The sequence below is a fragment of the Lichenostomus cassidix genome, chromosome 1Aa (assembly GCF_008360975.1).
Source record: "Lichenostomus cassidix isolate B80296 chromosome 1Aa, HeHo_3.0, whole genome shotgun sequence".
NCBI lineage: Eukaryota > Metazoa > Chordata > Aves > Passeriformes > Meliphagidae > Lichenostomus > Lichenostomus cassidix.
Genome location: NC_139480.1, coordinates 40,417,922 through 40,434,303, shown reverse-complemented (window position 1 = coordinate 40,434,303; position 16,382 = coordinate 40,417,922). Strand labels below are relative to the sequence as shown.

At 34.5% G+C, this 16,382-nt stretch overlaps 1 protein-coding gene across 1 annotated transcript in view; it reads left to right on the top strand.

Moving 5' to 3' along the window:
* The window catches only part of MGAT4C (MGAT4 family member C), a 302,588-nt gene that overhangs the window by 259,965 nt on the left and 26,241 nt on the right, over positions 1-16,382 (top strand). Inside the window, exon 4 of the mRNA XM_085046081.1 lies at positions 14,233-14,361. The gene's annotated coding sequence lies outside the window, so the exon portion shown is untranslated. The remainder of the gene's footprint in view (positions 1-14,232; positions 14,362-16,382) is intronic.

Here is a 16,382-nt window from a genome sequence, read left to right as displayed (position 1 = left end):
ATTGCTTTTTTTTCCCTATAAATATCATGGGAAAAATCAAGAGATTTAATTTTTTCAAATGGGGAAAATATGTTTTTTACAAATACAATTTGTGCTTAACTTGCTGCTACAAATAGTCTACTAAATGTTACATTTCCTCAATTATCAGACACAAAAGCACACAAGAAATTTCAGGGGAATCCAAGTGGGCAGACAAAACCCCAGTGATGCCATATCTATAATTAATCAGAAACACTAAAAACACTGACAGGTGCTCTTCAAGAAAATATTTTTTAAAAAAGCATACTTTTAAATTGGATTATCTTCAAGACAATGTTTCTCCACTGTTTGCTTATACAAATGTTGTCAACACATTACAAGGCGATGTTTAGTCAATAAATTGCCACAACTGCTATTTCTTTCCTACCTATGAAGATATATGTCCTTGCAAAGTTGGGAATTAGATTGTCCCAATATCTACATTTATAAAGAAATACATGTTGGGATATTTAGTGTTTTATTATGCTATAAGTAAATATATAAATAATGTCTAAATACTTTTCCTAGTATATTCTCAAATGTCAGAACTAGACTGCTTGAGTTATGATTCTCCAAGTACTGTTTTTCATCCCTTTATTAATGAGAGATTCTATGTCTTTTCTTTACCTTATCTCAGTGTTTGTTTTTTTTTTCTTCCAAGGATATTTCTACCCTCCATAAAACCTTAGAATAAAAATTCAAAGATAGGTTGGGTCTTTTTTTCCCCAGGATTTATGGGTAAAATCAGATCTTTATTTTTACATAATTTATTATAATTGGGTTTAATCTGTTTTTTCTTCCTTTTGGTATTTATTTCTATCCTTTCAGTTACATTTCTCTTTTTTTTTTAATTCATGTGTGTGTGTCAAGTGTCTGGTCATAGCATTTCCTGTAGAAAACAAAGGGAAAAATGCTCCTGTAATTTTTTCACTCTTCAGGATATCCTACTTGAATGTTCTTCATCCCCGATAGGTAAGGGAACTAGACTTCCTCTTTCTCTTCTTCTTAGCATGTACTCAGTTATCATCTCTAACCTCTGTGGTTTTAATGTTCTAAGAGAACTGTAGCTCTTTTCTCTCCTTAACCTTTTTGACTTTATCCTTACATGACTACTTGCTCTATATCTTCATACTCATCTTTAGTAATATGTGATTGCTTCTACTTAGTGAATGACCTTTCTGATTTCAGTGTCATCAAATTACTACTGAAGCAGTCAAATATACCTCTTTATGTGTTTTACTCTTGTCTGTGGGCTGAATTCATTAGCTTTTGTGTCCATAGAACTTTTTAGTGAGTGTCAGCTTACTGTATTCCCTTTTTGCTGCATAATTTTTCCCTAAGAGAAATTAAATATTTGATTTCTTGAGGTCAGCTTTTCAAAGTGCATTATTTTCCTTTTCAACCCTTTTTTTACTAAGTATTTTCACACAAATTGCTTTCAGTCTTTGGGTTCTTATATTCGTGCATTTTTAAATCAGGAAAATAATCAATTTAGTTGAATATTATCTCTTTATAATTGTTGTCACTCACTGAACTGAAATGTTAAAGAATTTCCCTTTTCAGTGAATCCAGTATATTGCACTTGACAAGCTTTACAGTCACTGATCTAAATTGGTCCATCTGAGTCTTAAAAAGCTTCATTTGAGAAAGTTGTTGTAAACCTTACCTTCTTGTAATTTACAACCTAACTGCTTATTGTTTGCATAGAATTTTTGTGCCAGTTTCATTCTTCATTCTATTTATTTTTGTCCTTCATATTGCCTCCCTAATCCCTTAAAAAGTTATAGTCAACACATTTTAATAATATACAGAGCTGTTTATTGTATTTTTCCAAAAGAAGATGATATAAATATTGGTTCTATCTAGACTTTCAGTATTTGTATTTGCATCATATTGTATCTCTAGAAGTAGAATTGAATCAACAAGAAGATTGGATTCAAGTATGAAGTTACATTCCCATAATTAAGAAAGTTTAAGGTCTGGGGTTTTGTAGTACTTGAATCTTTTCCTACAGTCAGGGTCATCTTCTGGTCATTAAAGTCATCAATCCACTTGCATTTGTTCCACATTTTCATTGGTGTTGCTGTAATCAAATGTCTCATAGAATTTATCTGCTAACAAGTGGAGAGACTTCCAGGGTCATTTCAGATAAAGATGTTCCAATTTTTCAACAATCATGATGGAAAATACCACTGCATTAATTTCTTGCATTTAATATATACGACTGGGGTGAATGCAGAATAAAATTTAACTCATTAGTTTACGTAACTGCAATCCCTACTGATAAAAATCCCTGTGTAACTTTATACACTAAATGAAACAGAGGAAACAAATATTTAGCATTAAATTTAAAAATATGAAGAGAAATGTTTTTACTTACATTTTAATTCATCTTAGTTTGCACTAAAGTTGCACCTGTGAGAGGATTTCATCTCTTTCACATCAGCTGAAAAAAAAAATTCCACAACCGAGTTATTTTTCATCAAGCAGCCCAAGCCCAAGACAAAACAAACAAATATATAAATATTGGTCAACATGCTATTATTTTATCTCCTACAATCTGCAAATGACTGTGCACTGCTCAAGCATAAGCACTTAACATGCATCCTCAGTTCTGAATTTTTAAATATTTACTATTCTCCATTTTGGAACATTGTAGAGTCAAAATCAAGCATAATGTTTTCCAGACAAAACTTGCACATTTAATAATGTTTTTTAATTACTGTCTTTTCCTGAGTGATTCCTAGAAAATAGTTGGTTGTCTAAATGTAAAATTTCCCAAATCAAGACTTTTTTTTTACCAGCAACAAAACTGAGTTTACTGTGTTTAGGCCAAATCAAAAAGGCAAATGGACAAAAGTATGGTCACGAGATTTGATGTGTTTGAACCTGGCTTTATTGTCCTCTGGCAGTGTAGTTGGAGCTTTACTGTTCTAAAGTTGTGCCACGTATGTAATCAGAGACAACCATTATTAACCATTGATTATTAGCCATGCTATATTCACTGGCGCTTGTTTTCCTGAGTGGTTATCGAAGAGAAAGTGGTAGTAAAACTTTTAGGAGAATTGCAGTTTACACTAGCATTTGGGGAAAGCACAGCATGAAATTTCATGCTAAGCCACACAGTGGCGATGAATACTTTTTCAGTCCTGCTTCCATGAGTAGCTGAAGTGCTGCTCATTAGCTCTGATATGACATTAATACCAGCTAGTGAAAGTAATGTGAGCATTGGTAGATTTCTAGATGCTGAGATGTGTTTGTAGACGTAAAAACAAATATTTACTTTCCTCACTCTGGATGCTCAGTATTTTTTGAAGTAGCATTGAAACACCCATCTCCCCCTCTCTTCAGATGTGATGGGATTTTAGTGGTCCATTACATGGGCCCATACAGATGAAAAATGGGGTTATTATTTCAGTTGAATTTATAGCATGTTCCAAGTGCCTTTGGAATGATAAAAATAAGTTGAACACAATCTTCAAGACTGAGATATTTCTAAACCACTTACTACATCACTTGAAAAATTGCCTAATTTTTTTCATTTCAGTGTTCATCTAATGTTAAGATGTATGAAAGCTTAGAAAAAATATTAAGAGAACCCAATCATTTGTATCAACTATCAGCAATTGTATGTGCTTGGCATCTAGAATTAAATTAAGTCTGCTGATTTTCTTAATATGGTTTGTTTTGAATAAGTGTAGAGTTAAAACTAAACCATACTATGTGTAATGTTTTGGGAAATGAGTGGTCTAGACTAAAGTCCTTGGGTTTTTTTTGTTGCTCGCTCTAATTCAAATTATATACCTAAACACCACTGCTAACTAATAAATGCTTTTACAAAATTAAGTGAAATGCTGGTCCTACCTAACTTTTGGTAAGACATACTCAAATGGGGCACTATCAAAACAGAAGCAAGGATTGAGCAGATGGAGCAACCACAGCACTTCACTAATCCTATAGTTTGCTCCTGTTTCATGACTGAAACTAATGTGCAATATACTGTTGGAGAACATGTTCATTTTTCCTCATGGGAAATACTTAGCCTCCCTATTTACAGCAGAACATGCCAGCATCTTGTTCAACAATTATGGAATTAAAGAGCAACTCAGTGTTTCCTCAGGATAAATGGAAACAAAATAACATGTGCCTTTATTGCTGTTGAATGAGTTGCATCCCAAGGGCCAGGATGAGAGTGAGCACAGAGTTGTGAAGAGTGTGAAGAGACAGCTGAGGTATTTCCTAATTTTTGACTGCTTGTCTTTCAGCACCAGTACTGATCTTTTAATGCAATTTTTTATAGTACTAAGAAATTGGGCTATTCAACTTGTTTGTGTGTCATTAGCTGTCTTTTAGAAGTGGAGAATCAAATCAAAGCCCAACTCCTTGTATTGGTTTTATCTCTTTTCTCTCTAGAGTGCTGTAGCATTTGTGTTTCTTTTATTTTTGTCAGTTATTCCCTTCAGTGTTCCATAAGTTGCTTCTGGCATCTGAATTCTGATGGCTTAAAATTTAAGTCTTTTTTCTTATCATCACTTGTCCAGTATTTCTTAGCTTCAAGTATAGGTAATTATTATGTTGTATGTGATTTTAATTTCTTCCCCTGAGTAGTGAGTGTCGAGTTGAGGTCATTGATCATACCAGAATTATTGCACATGGCAAGGTTGCATTCCAATTCTGATTTCAAGTAGTCTTTTCATTCACAACAACTGTTTTAGTGAAATGTGTCTCTGTTACTTTTTTAGTTTTTTAGGATTATATCTCCCTAATTCTTTTATAGCTATTGCTATATAGAATGAATAATACTGAATAAGATGGAAGAAAATGCTACAACACATATTTAATACAGGTTTATGTGGTAAAAAGTATCATGTATTTCTGAAAGTGAACAGCTACATATACATACTTACATAAATAGACATTTAAGGCCCACTGCTAAACTAAGTATATTAATCATGTGATTCAATGCCACCTGAAGCTTGTTTTCATAACTGTATTGTATCATATATAAAACCCCCACACTGATATTTCGCATGTCTAATGTCTTCTGTTACAGATTATTATCAAAATCTCTTCTTTGCACAATTGGCAAAATGTTATGATTTGACAAGTGCCTTTCCTTCTGGAAGTGGTGATTTCATTGTCTCTTGTGAGAGTCTGCTTAGATTTAGTAAAGTTTATATAATATTAATTTTTTTTTCCCCCTTTCCTCACCCATATTACTTCAAAAATCATATTACTGGAAAAATCACTGAATGTTCCCATGTGAAGCTAGAGTCTTTCCACACCATGGAGATATAGTGTGGGTTCAACTGAGAAGAAATGTTTGTTGCCACAAGGCTTCTGTGTGATGAAGAGGCAGAAACAAACCCTTCTCCCCTAACAGAGCTCGGTGGAGATGCATTCCTCCCAGCCCAGAAGATGCTGACAGAGAGGCATTTTGATTTCTTTCTTTCAAAACAACTTTCAAACATCATGTAAGCGAGAGGCAATCAGATTTTAGTGATGGGGATGGAGGGGAAAAAAGCTTCATCAGAAAAGACTAGATCAATACATGACTCCAAAACTGCTTGTCATGTAAAAATTAGATAGGCAACACAGCCTATGTATAGGGCAAGTACAACAAATGCATTACCTAGAGGAAAAAAAGAAAAAACTTTCACAATAAGAAAACTTTGTTTGCAATTCTCTGCCTTGATTCAGTATGCTAGCTAGAATAGCCCAGGGAAAAAATACCAGCACAAACAAACAGATTACTACACAGTTCCTGCATATATCTTAGCAGAATTTAGTTCTGTATTCTCCTGTCATAACACACAGTAAATATTTCTGTGAGCCATATTGATATTTTTTACAAACTAGATTATTTAGGCCCATGCTCCAGTATTTTAATTACAGATGGTGGCAGCTGAATTATGTAAGATTGTTCTTCTGTATTGGTAATTTCTCACTGAGCTTTATGAAAACTTTGGATTTTTTTTTGTTGAATTACATTATTATTTCATAAGAAAGACAAAGTGCACGGAGGAGTCTGACAGTAATGCTAGTCTCTAAAGTGACTGAAAAGAGCCCAGTCCATTTCAGCATTATTTGTAAGAAGTTCGGACAATTATGTACTGTGGCTTTGAATTATGGATCATTTACCCAATTCTTCTGACATGGCAGTTACAATAGACTGCATTGTTATATCCTTTCACTAAAAATTTATTTGCAAAACATCCAATACAGGATATTTTAATTAAACATTAACTTTGAAAGCACTGGAAATTGAGGGCTTTTTAACTTGCATTTGGTTCTCTGTCTTTCAATAAGGGTATATGCATAAAATGTATATGTGTAATTTAATGCATGTGTACATATTAAACTCTACCAGAATTAAATTTAAAAATAAATTAGAAACCAAAACTCTTTTTAAAGAAATGAAAGTTAAAAAGAAAAGCTCATGGGTTTGCTTTACAAAAACCTTCCTAGTCTTACTAGTGTATGTTGGTTTGATCATGACCTATTAATTCCCCTGTAACTCTAAAGTATAGTGATTCTTCCGTTTTCTATAGACAGAAGTTTCTATAAACTTGAAAATTCAATATTTTTTGCTGCTTCCTATGCTTGGAAGGGCTCTTAGGAGTTTTATTTCACAAAATGTTGGCACCTAACTGCTTTTGAGGGCTGTGTTATGCTCAGAATTGGTCTTGAAAGCCTGAGGGTTACAATAAGAGCCTGCATTCCCTCTAGCTGCTGTGAGCTCTCAGATTCCACAAATATTTCCCCTCTGAGGTTCTTAGGGCTTCTGATTGCTTGCAGAGCCCTGACCCCTGAATTACAACTGATAAACATAACTCTCCAACAAAAGGATTTAACAAAGACAAAAAGTTTAAGTTTTGAAGGTTTGCAATAGGCGAAGAAGGACTTTTTCCTATAGTTATATCTGTAAGAACTGTTGGCAGCTTTATGTGTTTATGTTGTGTTACTTTCATGTGTAATTTGAGGTGCAGCTGGTAGCATCTGAGAATTTTCTCTAATAAATCCATCCAGAGCTGTAATGTGCTGACCAATGCCTTTGATCTCCCCTACTTCCTTTCAAAAAAGTTTATATTCCCATTCTGTGACCTTTTGCTCTGTAAATCTAATTTCTCTAAGATAGGGGAAGTGCTTTCTGACCCACAGAGAATGTGAAGCTGTTTGTGGATTCTTTGGGATATATTGTCTGCTTTGGAGTTGTAAAGCATTAGGTCAACAATTCAGATAATTCCTTTAAAACCTTGGTTACCCTGAAACTGGGAAGCAGAGCAAAGAGTCTTGACCAGGCTGACACAGATAATCTGTAGGCAATAACTGTTGAACTCAGGTTTCCCGAGACAGGTATCAGCTCTGATATTTTGCTATTTGTTATTAAAAGAATGTCTCTCTAATAAAGATATTCAGGTTTAAGAGTCAAATATATTTTCCTTAATGTAAACACATGAGAGATATTCAGGTTATATATAAAAATGACATCTCCTCCTTTTTCTTAGAGAAACTGATCAATAAGCATCTATTTTTTACTTCTAATGCTACCAAATTTTAGATTATATTAACATCTTTTCTCATCAATTATTTAGCACTTTTCTTTAAATATGCAACTGGAATGGATAAAATTCTGCTGTAGAGTTCTAAATTGAAGCTCTGTGGTTCATGTAAAAGGACATGTACAAAAAAAAGTGTTTCAGTGGTCTTTACCTAACAATGAGATAACTTTTGACTTAAAATTTCCATCAGTCATAACATTGCTGCCATTATCTTTCTGAATTCAATAATGCAATTGCAAAACTATCTCACAATAGTGGTGAGATCTAGCTGTAATCAGTAAGCATTTAGCATTTTCACTTTCTGAATATATAAATGTACACAGGAATTAGTGGAAAGCTGTTAGGTCATTATGCTGTTCACTGAGAGTCATTTGGGAACTGCAAGCCTCTATATGATTCTCATTAAGTGAAATATCTGCAATGATAATATATTATTGTGTCATCTGCTTAAGAAATTGGTATAAATTAGCGCTTTAATATTTGACCTAATATTAATCAGTAGAATTTAAACTATGTGTAAATCATGTATATCAGGATTAATGGATTTTCCAAGCTTGTCTGAAATTAAATTTGAAAGTACTCCAAAAGAATATTTTAGTGAGAAGTCTTTATAACATAGGTCTGCATGGTGGTATCCAGTCCTAGCCACAGGATCCAGCTGGATGTTGACACACAAGGATACCATCTCTCTGTGCTTCTGAGACCTCCTTTCTAGGGTGGGAAATACATATTTGTAGGCCAGAAATACAAGCATGCCACAGACTACTGGCTCCCCACATCTGGACAAGAAAAGCAATACGGCAGTGGGTTGCACTGTGGTTCCCTTGCCTGCTCTCTGTATAAGTTGAGAAGATTACTTACTGTCAGGACCAGGGATGTTCCCAAGACTGACTGAGAAATCACTTCAGTTCTATTTGTATCCCAAAGTAAGAGAGTAAATAAAGGTAATAAAAGTAGGAAAAAGAATTGTATCTGGAGTATCTGCACATTTGCCATTAAGAAATTTCTGTGTTAGCTATTGTATTATTAGCTAAACTGTTGTTTCCTTTGTTAAATGTGTATTCAGAAATTTGAAATACTTCCAAAAAGTTTGTTACTGATATACATCATCCTGCATGCCACAATATTTTTTTCTTACTCTGGATTGAAGCACGTATTTACCTTGAAAAGAAGGTTTTGCATGAGTAGCCTGTAAACTGCAGGATGAATAAGAGTATGAAACACACAGCAAGCCTCACCAACTCTTGTGCATTAATAGCCTTTATTCAGGAGCTTTGAGCTAAATTGTTTGGCTCCTACTTGGGGGCTACAGAGTGGGGAGTCATCTTCAAAAGCAAAATGAACTGCCTACAAATAGAGAGATTCAGAAAAATGCTGAGAACTGTTATTTGAAGCCTAATCAACCGTGCAAAAGTGGCTCATCAGTAGCCAGTAGAAATGTTATATTTTGCACAATATACACTTCTGTCAAGGGGTGCATTAAACATCCAGCTGGTTCAGGCTACACAAAATTTGTTTTGAATGCATTCATACTTCAAGAGTTTAACAGAAAGCAATATAAGAGAACACAAAGGAAATATTTCTCACCAAGCTGCTTCACTTTCCTTCTGAAGTGGTAATGTAAAAATTATGCATTGGTCATTTTCTCAAGCACCTAGTGTTTATATGTGAAAGGATTTTAGTCAAATAGGGCAAAAGACTATAAGAAACACTTTCTTTTATGAGTTTCTGGAAACCAAGATTGCATTAAAACTATTAAAAACTTTTTTTTGGCTCTCTTTCAAGCAAAATTACAACCTGTAAGCTTTCAACACATTTTCTAGAGGTTGATAAAATATTAAAAAGGAAGCCATTAATCTTTTATATGAGTTGTACTTTATTCTTAGTATTTCCTCACATGGTTATAGATTTCTTACAATCTACTAAAGTCAATAAATTGAAAGAGCACTTTCAGTTTCTAGAAGTTCAGTTCAAAAGTCTTTATGCACTATTACTGAAAAGCTTTTGGTCTGTTTAAACTGTATATCATAATTATGCCACAAACGTATCACTAAATGAAGCTCCAAACTAAATAATTTTTATAATGCCACAGTTTAGCCATATCAATATCTCTAAAACTCTAACATACAAGAAAATTCTCTATTCTGTCAATGGTACTTCTAAGTTTAATTTGCATGTCTTTATACTGACAAAATTATTTTCACTTTTATAAGGACTATAAAAAATAAAACATAAGTAATTTATAAACAAAGAAAGCTGAACTTGAAGTGCTACCATTCAGCAAAAGAATTTTGACTGACATTTTGTCAATGTAAATGTGTTTTTTACTTCGATTGATGTGACTGCGAGCTTTTTTATGAACCAAACTGAAAATATTAAAATACCTCCACAGTCACACTGTAAAGCGTGAAAGAGTGAAAAATCATTTCAGCTATTCATTAACATTAATTTATCTTCAGAAATCAAAATATTGTAAGTACTGAGATGTATCTGAATTATCCTGTAATGTGTCATTTCATATTGCATTATTTTTCAAATTAATTGCTATCTATCAAGATAGCTAGATGTAATGTTATTGAATAAGAAAGTATGCAACTATGTAAAGGAAGAATATACAGCTAGTCTACTCTGCCGTTGAATATTTTAAAAACCTATAATTGTATGCAGAGTATATATTTCTTCCATGCTTAATAAAAATTCGTTTTAATTTTTCTAGTGGTAAGCTAGCAGTCAAAGGCTTATTTTTACACTTTGCTTACCATGAATTCAGTATTTATCAATTCCTGATTTTGTTTCTGTTCTACTCCCAGCCTTAGTGGAGCATTTTTAGTTGTCATAGTGATCCCAGTGTAAGTGGAAGTAAGAAAACCCTGAATACATTTCTGTCATTTCATTAACTTTAAATTTTTTTCTTTCCTTCTTCCTTCCCTCTGCCTTTCTTTCCTGTATGTAGTAATGTTTGGGAAAGAAAAACACCCCAATTCCATAGATGCATAGTTTGTGCTTTGCAAATGTTCAGGGGTTCAGATTGGGTTTGTAGATGTTTCTGATTTTCAACACCCCTGTCACCTACACCTCACATCCCAGGAAGGTACTTCTGACATTTACACAAGATTAACACTGGAATAATTTTGTCAGTCTGCAGGAAGCAATCATTTCTCTTGCCCAGTAAATAAGAAAGAGCAGTATGTTCTGTAAACCTAGCTACTGAATGATAGATAGATAGACAGACAGACAGACAGACAGATAAATCATCTTTGCATTTCTGCTGAAATTTTCTGAGAAAAAAACCCAGAGTGGTTTGATTTGAACACATACCTGAAAATCTTCTTTTAATATTTGAATGGAGAATGCAGTAGCAATTTCTAAAATTTCATCTTACTAAATGAGTAGCATAGATGATTGAAAAGATTAAATGGCTTTTTGCAGACACTGACTATTTAGGAAAAAAGTTGCTCTTCTTCTGCTGTAAAAAAACATACTGTGACTGTGTAAAGCCTTAAAATACCAAAAAATAAAATTAAACAGGAGAAAATGAGGGCATGTAGACAGGTATTAGAAGTTATATTTAAGTAAAATTGGAATGTAAAAGTAAAATTTTTAAAAACTCCAAGTGTAGCTTTTAATATCTTATTAAATTTGAATGGTAAGTCTTTCATTTACTTGTGTTAGCAAGCATTTATTTATCCACAGATGCAAGATGGCTATTACTTGAAATTATTATATGGACCAGTTTTGAAGACCAGAAAAATTAGACTTCATGTTATATTATTTCTTTAAACCATTCTGGTAAGGCTTTAAATACTCCAGCCTGTATTGCAGATATGAAAACTTCTTTATTGCTGTGAAAAACAATCAAAGCTTATATCAACTGCTAAATATAAAGAAAAAGATATATATGTAAAAAAGATATATTTTTTTTCTAGACTTAGGCAGATTCATAGATTTCACTAGGCAAATTGAATTTAACAACTTCAGGAGAGCATTTATAAATTCCTGTAACAGTTATACTTGATCTTTTTTGGAAAATATCCCCCTATTTACACTTCCTAACCTGCTTTTGCTAAAAAGCATGAGTCTGTGTAAAAACAGCCCCTTTCCATCCTCTGCTTTCCTTCCTTAAATCCTGAGGAAGCCCTAGAGGTTCACACTGGGCAGCAGGAGCGGTTCAAATACCGGCTGGCTTGGCACAGTGTGCTTTGCTCTGGAAATGGTGCAACTTCAGTGAATGGGCTGCAGAGCAGCTGCCAGCATTGGTTTCTGGCACACGACAAAAGGAGATTTGGGCCATGTGAGAGCCTCTTGCTAGGTTTCAAGGTATTCAAGAACAAGCACTGGAAGAATGTGGCACAGGGACAGGCTTGCCTACTGCCCATGAGGACTCTAGAAAGAGAAAAATCTTCTTTATGATTATTTTGTAGACTCGAAAGGACATCGGAGTGAACTCCTTTCCAGTACAGTTCTAGAATGCCATAATATGTCAGTCATAAGACTTAGCACAAAGGAATGTGCGGACAATATATTATGGATAGGTAACATGAAAATCTAAGCCATTTAAAAAAGTATTTAAGAATAATTTCCAGATATGATTCTGAGTTACTAATTTCAGTAGTTTATACACACACAAAAAATTAGAATTAGCAACAGTTTTGATCTGTGACTGTAGAGAAATTAAGAAACAGCATTCGTGGTTTACCTTCCTTTTCTTTGTCTACTGAAATGAAAAATCATTCTAGAGGAGGAAAACTTAAATAGAAGAACAATTTGTGAGATGGCAGAAAGAGGTGATTTTGGTAGACCTGTGGTAATTTGCACAAACCAAGCATCTTTCTTTCAGCCTTCACCAAAAAAAAAAAAAAAAAAGGTACTACAATTTTGGGGTTATTCACTGTTTGGTCAGTTTGGTTTATGTTGTTCCTATTCCTCTATCATAAGCAGAAACTTCTCAGTAAGAAGTCACTTCTTTCTGAGACATGTGCCAGGAGCTAGAATTGTGATTATCTGAGGAGAATATTGTTGTCATATAGTGGAGGCAATGCAGTTTATAAATGTCAGACATTAGAGCTTAATTGTATATTAATTTTTTTTTTGGTGACCACCAGAGTTAGATTTCTGTAGATTTGGTTTTTTTCAGCTTTTTTACCTTTTTTTCTGATATGCACATGTGCAGCCTCATGATAAATGACTGGAGATGAGGCTGTTACTCGCTGACATTGTAAGAATCTTTGCTCCCTATTATGCTTGGTGTTGAGATAATTTTCATGGCTGAGAGCCTGAGGATGCATGCAATTTAGACATGAGTTCTGCTTTTCCAAATTATGCTCTGGGTTTTTTTTCTTTTGGCAGTTTGACATGCTCTCTTTGTTGTATTACTGTTATTATTATTATTATTATTATTATTATCATCATCATCGTTGTCGTCATCGTTGTCATCATCTATAATTTAACAGCTCATTTTATATAGCTGTGCTAAAGTCCCCACAGTCTAAGCACATACACCATTGACCATCATTTATGTCTACAGTAATAAAAGAATTTATCATTTCAGCAATTTTCTTTGCTATTTGCAAAGGGGCTTTTATGCTCTCTACTCAGGCTTCATTTTGTTCTGAAGACCAAGGGGTGCTTTAGTATGTGGAGGAATCACAAATGCAATCTATCTGTCTACTCAAATTTTGTATTTAACAGGTAACATCACTAAGGATTTAATGGCAAAGGACAGGCTGAATCATTTATCTTAGTACCGCATGCCTCTGCTGTTTTCATTCCAACACAGGAAAGTTATAAAACTATCATTTTAAGTGAGACTGTAATTTCTCATTTCAGCACAGGAAAAAAAGAATCTTGTTTCATTTTAGCAGCAGAAATGTGGTGGTGTTAATGAGTAGGAAACTGTATGTTGTTACATTGTCCCAGATTAAGAGATTAACAGTTTGTCAAAAAAACTGTGTTCTTTAGCCAGCTGTAGCTAGATCTATTGGCTTCCGAACCAATGTCTTCCCTTCCCTTCCCTTCCCTTCCCTTCCCTTCCCTTCCCTTCCCTTCCCTTCCCTTCCATTCCCTTCCCTTCCCTTCCCTTCCCTTCCCCTTCCCCTTCCCCTTCCCTTTCCCCTTCCCCTTCCCCTTCCCCTTCCCCTTCCCCTTCCCCAGGATAGGGAAATATGACAATAGGACAATAAGAAATATGTTCTCATATTCTTAATATGCCACTCACTGTAGCACTCTCCCCTTTTTATAGTTTAATAATGCTTTCAGAATTAGGGTAATCCGATCATTACTGATTCACTGGAGATTCACTGACAGCTTTTCACCTGGCTGTATTCATTGAAATAAGGCATTTTAATGGGTAGCACACTTCCAGCTGTGATTTACCTTCCTTCTATCTTTCCTTTGCACTTCTTCTTTCTTCCCAGATATGAATTTTGATCTACAGTTGTAGGTGTGATATGAGGATGTGGGTTTACTTGAACATTGGTAATACTATTAACTATCAAGATTCTAAAATGAAGATGGCTGAATATCATTTGCATTTTAATTGCATTATAGATAATAGAATAGCTTTCCCATTGTTCTAACCTGTATTAATTACCACAGTAATTCCTAATAAAGTTGATGAGATTTGAAAAGTGTATTTTCATTTCTTGTCTTTCAGTTTCTGACTTGGATCTCCAAATGGTAAGGCATTCTACTAGGAGTTTTCATGTCTTTCTTATGAGCTGTTGTGAGACGACTTTGCACTGAAATTTTCAGCTCCTGCATCTGGTGGCACAAATGAAATGTTGTAAGTGTTTTTGTTACTTTTTTCTCATATTTAATTTTCATATTTAATATTAGATAACCGAGTGGTAGCTTTCATTCTCTACTGATGTCAGAGGTTACAGCCTGAGAGTTCCAGATTAGACACTTGGCAAGAAAAATCTGCTGGAAGGTCAGAGCAGCACTGGAGCAGGTTACCCAGAAAGGCTGTGGAATGTCCTTGGAGATCTTCAAGCCTAGGCTAGACAAAATCACAGCTGACCTTTTCTAATCTTGGCTATAGCCCCATTATGAATTGACCTCTATGAACTCCACTGACACCCCCCTCAACCAGCACTTCGATTTTGCTGCGGAAATGCTGTGATTTGGTAAAACAGAAAAGGTGAAAATAGTCAGCTGCCATTACAAGGGCCCTATATCAGGATAAGCATCCTGGAAACTAGTTTCTTTGGACTTCTTGATTTTCAGGAACTCTCAATATCATGTAATTAAACATCCTGTGATCAAAAAGGGATGATGATGAAGCTGATCCCTTCACTTATGTAATTGACACAGTACAGAGAAATATATCCCAAACCAGTCTCATTTTCAGGGCTTATTTTGGTCTAGTAAGGAGTTGCATCATTTCTTGCTCAGGACTGTCTGCAAATTTCATAGCTTTGTCCTTGTGAGCAGCACAGTCTAGGCAGGACAAACAAGGATCTTAACCTAGGGATTGTTCAGCCAGTCTTTAAACCTCATACATCACTACATTATCATCAAAGGATGATTCATGGTCAGTCTTGTATAACTTGCGTGTATTAATAGAATTATGTTGATTATTTTTTTTCTATGTAAATTCATTGTTTCCTCTCACCATAGGCAAGTGTTATTCATGCCACAGCTCAGCCTAACTGATAGAGTTACTACAGAGCGCAGTACAGTCCTTCTCATATTTTCACATTTCACTAACGCAAGCAGACTCACTAACAAAACTATTTGAACTGTGTGGTCTCCTCATAATAAATGGTGCTTGATGAATTATTGAGGTTCATCAGTGAATGTAGAAAAATAATAGTTTCCTTTTTGTATTTTTTCTAATGCTGATAAATCAAAGATGTTGATAGGTTAAACTTGAAATACTTCTTGCAGAAATCTGCAGCAAAGGGAATAGTTGCTACTTTATGGAATGACTGTATAAAATGAAGTGCTTAGGTAGAGTTAAAAAACCACCGCCTTCCTGCAAATAGCATTCAACATATTTTTCTCTTAATGGTTATGCCATCATACTTTTGTATGCTAATGTTGTTTCTGCTGCTCAAATAAAGCACACCATGCAGTGTTTTAGCTAACAGTGAGCAAACTCAATACTTTACTATGACATCTCTATTGTAGTTTGCATTTTACCTCCTGTTTGATACAGATAAATTCTTTTGCAGTGCCACATTTTTCCTCAAGATTGGGCAGATCAGTGAGGGCCATAAAATATTAATCACTAAAGCTTAGAGAGCTAGATGTGTCTGTGACTGTAGGTTTGTCTTGTTGGCAAATCTTTCTCAGTCTAACCTATTTATCTTTTTTTTAACTCCATCAGAAATTATGTACTGTAAAAAATATTGTCTGTTCCGATTAAAATATACGTGGTTTTTCAGACCAGAGAAAGGCTCTGATTTTTTTTATTTAATGCTCCAAGTTTATTGAAGAATGTTTTACGTTTTTTAGTAGTTTTGTTTCCAAAAGCAGACCTGCTTGCTGGTATGCCATATTCTTTTACTTCTCCAATTTTCATACTATCCTGCAGATCACATGGAGCTAGAAGAATGGATAGAAGTATGGAGAAAGAAAATTATAGCTTCATTTGTAATCCTTTTACACTAGAGGGAAAAGATACTTAACAAGCTAGTTGCTGTGGTGGGTACAATGTGTGTTACAGGAGAAGATATTGAGAGACCTCTAGTTTTAACTAGGCCCTATTATTTGGGGATAGAAGAGGAATGGGAAGTGATCATTCCTTCTTCCTTTCCAATTCATTTTTAAGCCTATAGCATTTGGGACTTGCTTGTATCA